Below are 6,764 nucleotides of genomic sequence, written 5' to 3' on the forward strand. Positions count from 1 at the left end.
ACAAACTGAGCGTAAGGACTTTTGTTGCGACCAGTGTGCAGGTTCGGTGACTGGAAACAGTCCACGGGAATTCCAGTGGTCGGGCGACGGGTGAGGAGGAGGAGGAGGAGGAGGAAGAGGGGAGACAAAGGATCCAAACCTTCGGAGCAGGTGAAATCGTGGCAAATGTCCAGCGTGGCAAATGTCCGCACAACGCACTGCCGGCCAGAGGGCGGCCACTGCCCTCGACCTGTCAGCTTTAATGGCACTTCTTAGGGAGGAAAGTAAAATTCTTTTGCCTGAAATAAAGACTAGTGGAGAAGAAATTAAGATCACAAGGATATAACTTTTCTCTAACTACTCGTAATAATGGGATTGATCATAGTTACTCTTTATCTGCTGCTGTCGTGGTCCTGAATTCATTTACGGTTACTGTAACACTTAACTTCGAAAAGTTAAATTTAAAATTAATCTTGTATTATGTTTTTTTATACATTTATTATACTTTCAAAACAAAATTAAAGTATTATACAGAGGCAAACAATACTTACAATACAAAAGGAGCAGCTGCATGCTCATCGCTCAAAAACTAAAACCAGATTGACTCACTTTGCCAATATGGCTGAAACTATTTATACTTTCTTAACAATCCCGAACAATCCTCGGCATTGTTTAAAATTATTATTTCATTAATTAACAATTAAAACTTATCAAACAAAAGCAAACACATATCTGATTGTATATTTTCTTCAGAACAGCTAGTACACTACGATATTAGTACATGTCTCTTATTTCATTCGAGAATAAACTCTCAAATAAGAAATTACAATAATACATTTACATTTTTTATTAATTACTAGAGACTCCCTTCATGGGAATTGTTCCCTTCATTTACAGAGCTTCTACACTTTGAACTTAAACAAATTATCTCAATTATATTTTTTTCTAGACGAGTTATATATTTTGTTTACATGTGCGATCCTGAACGACACTGGGAAATGTTCGTTTTAAATGGTTCTTAATGGGCTGTTACGATTCAAGGAGACTTCCAGAGAGGAACCTAAGGTTCTTTTGAATGAAATAACGGCTAGTAGAGACAAACAGAAGGCTTCTCGTTCGAGACTCGAAGATGTGAGTGTGAAGAAAGATCTACTAGGCTAGACTCTTAAAAACTGAGACCAACAATGTAACGACTCGACTTAGGAAGGAAGTAGATTAAATAAAAAGAGAACTTGAATCTGTTGAATCATGGAAGGAGGATATCTGCGGTCATATAGGTGACGTAACAGAAGGCCAAGTAAGCGTCAATCACTGACTGGAAGAATGGATTAAAGCTGTCGAAAGTGGTGTAATTGGTAGCTCAGACGTGCCTTCCGTAAATGTGGACAAGACTTGCGACGTTGTAGCAGACGTCAACAAAGAACGAGTTGCGATCGTTCAGAAAGTGTGCCAGAACGTCTCTCGTACCGAGGAGGGAGTGAGTCGAGTAACCAAACAGCTGTCAGTAAGGAGTAGTTAAGTCTCGGGCCGAACTCAACCGATAGTAAACAATAAAAGTGATCATGTCCAGTTCCTATCACGCTTTAAGGAGAAACAGGTGGAAATTAACTGGGAAAACCAAGGAACATTGCTTGAGCTGCATAAATCCGCTAGGCATGAAAACGGGACGCCGGCAATGATTATGAAGGCTAATATAGAAGACAGTAATGATCGCTGGCCTAGGGATGTGAACGTAAATGAATTTAAGGACTTTGAGGAGAGACTATGTCGATTCCGAGAATGCAATCCGTCAGACCATCAGAGACGCGATGAATTGTTCTACGATGTTGAGGAAGATGGCAACCGGAGACACTTCCTGTCAGTGTAGAAATACTGCACCTTTCATTACCCAGCTTTCGAGATACATTCGCATACACTTACTGACCAATTTCAGGATGTCTTTCCATTACTGTGGAGCCCTTCCCTCAAGATTAATTTCGTCTGCCGGCATATCAGGAATGATGCATGCGAATCTCAATGTGGGACCGCCGATCATATAGGGACTTTCGAAAAGCCTTTGTTTAGGAGTTTTGCGTGAAGGGTGATCAAGATCGTGTTAATTTGGACATCATAATAACCAAACCGTTTGTGGAAACGAGCCATGAAAGCCCTGTTTCTTATTTTAAAGACTTTATATAACGTAATTAGTTTCTGGAGGCGCCTTATGACTCATCTGAGTTGACACGCGGCTGCCTGGCAAAACTCCAACAACGACTACAATTTGGCATTGCAATTGCCAGGAGACACATGAACGATGTCAAATCGTTTCAGTTATTACTGCAAGAGCTCGCGTACGAGAGGTGCAGTGGAGCTAGTGGGTTCCCGCAGACTAGCGGGAGCACCCTTATTCGAATCGGAACTGGCAAGCCAACAGCCACCAAGGTCAAACGGCTCGCGATGGAACCGAGGAGCGGAGGGAACCATTGGGCATCCCGCAACGGTTTTAATCAACGGCGCGGATGGGAACAGAAAGGAGTGGCACACAACAGCGCACCGGTAGACAGTAGCATTGAGATCAGAAGTCCTGACCCTAGGCATAACGTGACACGTGAAGAGGGCGATGAGCAGGGCCGCAGATGACTGGAAAAGGCCAGTGCGAGTACTTCTGGTTTACAGTTAGGGAGACCGTTGCTACTGTACATAGAGAATCAAGACATTAGGGAATATTTACTGTTTTTAATATAAAGATTAGGAATATTAGTGTCCAGTGTGTTCTCAACATACGGAGGTACGTCTCCGTAATGAACCAGAGCGTTTTCGGAGCATGTATGAAGGAGAAAACCTGTCAGTAGAGCAAAAGATCCTGCTTAAAATCCATCTACTATCGCAGAAGCACAAACATCTCTGCAAGAAGTTTTCTTCAATGTATTCTGCGGATCGTTTGGACTCCGTAAGATTGTCAACCTGAATGTGGTGGAAATCGGAACGTTGAGAACGAGACGATCGCGTGGTATGCGCCTTATAACAAACTTAAAGGAATTTAAAGAACTGTGAACTAGCTGATGATGTAGACGAACGACGAATGCTTGGTATGTGCTTAAAAGACTAGCAGTAATCGGACTCGTTAATGATACAGATTGTCCTCATATTATCCTTTCAATTCTTGTGTTTATCGATTTACAAATATTTATGGCTTGGTTGACTTTCAGGGTCGTCGGTATTATACAGAGTTCGTTCCTGCTCTGGGTCGCTCTTTCGATGAATAAAGGGAAGTTATGTCTTAGAGAGAAAGTCTAATGAATTAGGGTGGTATAGCCAAGCGCAAAGGTGCCTTGTGCTGTTAATTTCGTTTGCCAGACGCGGGAATGGGCGTACTGTGCACTATTTATTTTGTGGCTGGACGCGGGTATGGGCGTGATGTGCCGGTGATTGATAAATGGATTAGTCTTTTCAGAAGAGGAATGATGAATCGGAACTTAGCCAGGAGAGCAGACGTGTTGTGTACACAGTTCCGCGTAGTCAGCGCGTACACAACTTTCCCACTAGAGCGCGCCCCGCTAAGCACAACAGCGCAGGCGCAGCGCTCGTCCATCTCCGCACTACGAGATGGCGCTGCCTTAGAGACGGACCAAATTCTGCTTCCGCCGATCCGCGTATTAATACGTAACGCAGCCAATGAGAGTGCTGCTAACGTAGAACTTTTTCTCCTCGCGGATCACACTCGCGCAGTGATACATGAACACGCGAGGTATTATAATGAGTGTACAGATCTCCAATTAGTCAGTCAGCCTTTGTCTGCAGCAGTCTGTACCAGTCTACGTTTGTCTGTACCAGTCTATAGTCAAGTATCAGTCTGCGCCTAATAAGATTATCATATTCCTGTACATAGCCATGAAGAGAAATGTATAGACACTTTGTCAAGTATCAGAGATATGTGAGAATAAGATTAACGTACCAAGACCAAAGGAACTTCAGATTGTCAATTGTAAATAGCATCCAGAATCAAGTTAAGTAAGGTTTATGATTTTTATTATTTTAATAAATATGTGTGAAAACTAATCAAGTTCTGTTTAAAGTTGGTCACCGTCAATCTGCTACTCTAAGCGTGTAAGTGGCATTTCTATCGTCTGACCTAACGGCAGAAGATAAACACGCCACGATAAGACCACGAGACATATTGCTGACACTCTCCTTCTTCGTTAGAGCGACAAGTCAAATAATCTGATGGTGTGTGTACCGAAGGTCTTACAGTACGCACCCCACAAGACGAAACACAGTACTGATCGGCTGATGAAAGAAAGGCCGAGTACGCACTGAAATGTCGACCCATTGAAAGGTAAAAAGAAGGTACGAACTACCAAAATACTCAGGTTTGTACAAATATGAAAGTCACAAAAGATGGTGAGTAAGCACACCAACAGATGGGTAGACGAGTTCACTACCTACCCTTAGTTTCGTGTCTAAGCTTTATCAGTCAGTGGAGAGAGAATGCATATCGTTTCCTTTCTCCCGAAGTAATCTTCCACAAATGTTTCAGAAGCCTAAACTAAGTTAAATGCATGGGATGACGTAAAATCTGTCAGAGCTGCAGTGAGCCTGAGATGAAAAGTTGCGATTGAACAGACTACATGTGTCCTGCAGAAGCCAGTGCCAGTAGCAGCCCTTAGGGCAAACTGAAGAGCCAGTCCTATAGTAATGATAAATACTATGAGAACGGAAATGAGATGACAGAGTAGGGAGTATAACCATCCAATACGCTGTGTAGTTTCAGTATGTCTAGTGCTACAAAGCACCGTGCTGCTATGACAGCAGGTGAGGCAGATTACTTGCGTGTCAAACATGGTGGAACAAAACTGTGGAGAAAGCTCTTGGTGATGGTACTAACACAGTGTAACCACTTCCTACTCCCTCCACGTGACGTCACCTCTCACCCTCATACCCTTTACTATTCAATAAGTTGTAGAAGTGTTCCCTCACTCTTCTATAAAACATGTAAAGTATTCAATAATTTTATAATTCCAGAATCCTGTTGGGCCAGGGCAGTTTGCAAAGTCTATCGACCGTAGAATAGCGTAGCTGTTAATTATTCCCTTTTAGTGTATTGAATAACTGCAAACTATTGACTGAGCTGGGGTACATCATATGTAAAGTTAGATAGCCCCTTGCTACATGTAAATTAATTGTTTCAAACTTCCCTGTTTGTAGTTATAGTAGCCTTTCTCCTTCCCCCCCCCCCCCCTCCCACCCCGTCTTTTTTCTCCATTAGTATTATGCTCTTTTCATACGTCAGTGTATCGCCTGTGGATGGATTGTGTGGTATGGGTTAATATGTCGTCCCGAATCATTGTTACATGTCGCCGGAGGAAGGCACTGTGGACTGGGTCGTCAGCCGCAGGTTGAGCCGCGTCTACACCGGCACGCCGCGGGGGCGCCGGCGAGACCGAGGCGGCAGACAGCTCTCTGCCTCCCCACCCTGTCCCCAGCTGGGTGCCGGCGACTCACCTCACGCAACGCCGTGACACGGGGCGCGCATACCTGCGCTCCGTTGCCCGTAGGGAGAAGGGACCACACCCACCTGAGTCGTCAGCTGAGTTCCCGTCACCGTATGTACCACAGAGTCATCAGTGACCCCCATGCACGACCAGTCGCTGATCGGGAGTCAACACGGAAGATTCCCCCGTTGTACATGCGGGAGTCTGTAAAACGACGAGGGGCTGCCTATAGCGACAACAAGACTGGGCCGACACTGAATATTGAAATGCATCAGCCCCTCTCATTTTGTCCATGTGGAACTTTGCATCGGAAGGGGAGTTCACGCCCTACGAACAGTTAGATTAAGGCACGTGTTGTTCCGATCGTGTCGCACAAAAAGGGACGTGCTTCTCGGACATGGTCGACTGACAGTTCGTAATGTTTCTTTTCTGATGCCGCTGAGGGGAGATATATCGTAATTAACCTTCCTTCACCTCCAGCACTGATCAAGAACTGCTTTGCTATACAGTGCTGAGATATCACAGACTAAATAGTGATTATGGTATCGATCACATGAACTTTTGAGGACTTGATGAACATCTCATGTATAGTACAATTTAGTACAATAGCATTATTGAAACGAGTGCCTGGCACAAAATAGATGCTTTCCAGTGATGAAATTGTGCTCCGTGCGTATTTGTTGGCTGACGATACGTTTTCAGTGGCTCTTCCCCCCCTTTTTGGTAGGTATTTGGAGGACAGCCTATGTACCACGACATTTAGCATTTCTGTTGCAACAACAATTTCTGCGATGGTATTTCTGTTGCAATACAGGTGCCCATACTTCGGAGATTTTGATTAATTTGCATAAATTAATGTATAATGAGCGTTGCACTCGCTCGTCTAGCAGCTGCCGAGGCCCAGCACGTTCGACATAACGTCTTTTTGGGATGCTAATGATTTAATCCCGGAAAAAGAGTTAAATTTCAAGTTGACAAAAATGTAATCATTAGCGGTAAAGTTACGAAGAAAATTATAAAAAATATTAATCTGTCACTTTCCAATATCTGTAAAAATTACAAGGTCGATGAGAAACGCTTGTATCACATTCCACCAACCTGCTGGGAATGTACATGGTAGTGGCAACGCTGTTATGATTCATACCAGAATTTACTGACAGACGTTCACCGTATTACGTGCCTTCAGTATAATCGCCCCGCATCGCAATCACCTTCTCGCACACAGATGGAAGGCGTCCTATACCGTGAGAGCGTCCATCTCTATCCATATTTCTCAATAACCGCCCCATAGCACACATGGTGTCTTCTCTTGCG

Source organism: Schistocerca piceifrons, chromosome 1 (assembly GCF_021461385.2).
Source record: "Schistocerca piceifrons isolate TAMUIC-IGC-003096 chromosome 1, iqSchPice1.1, whole genome shotgun sequence".
In the NCBI taxonomy this organism is placed as follows: Eukaryota; Metazoa; Arthropoda; class Insecta; order Orthoptera; family Acrididae; genus Schistocerca; species Schistocerca piceifrons.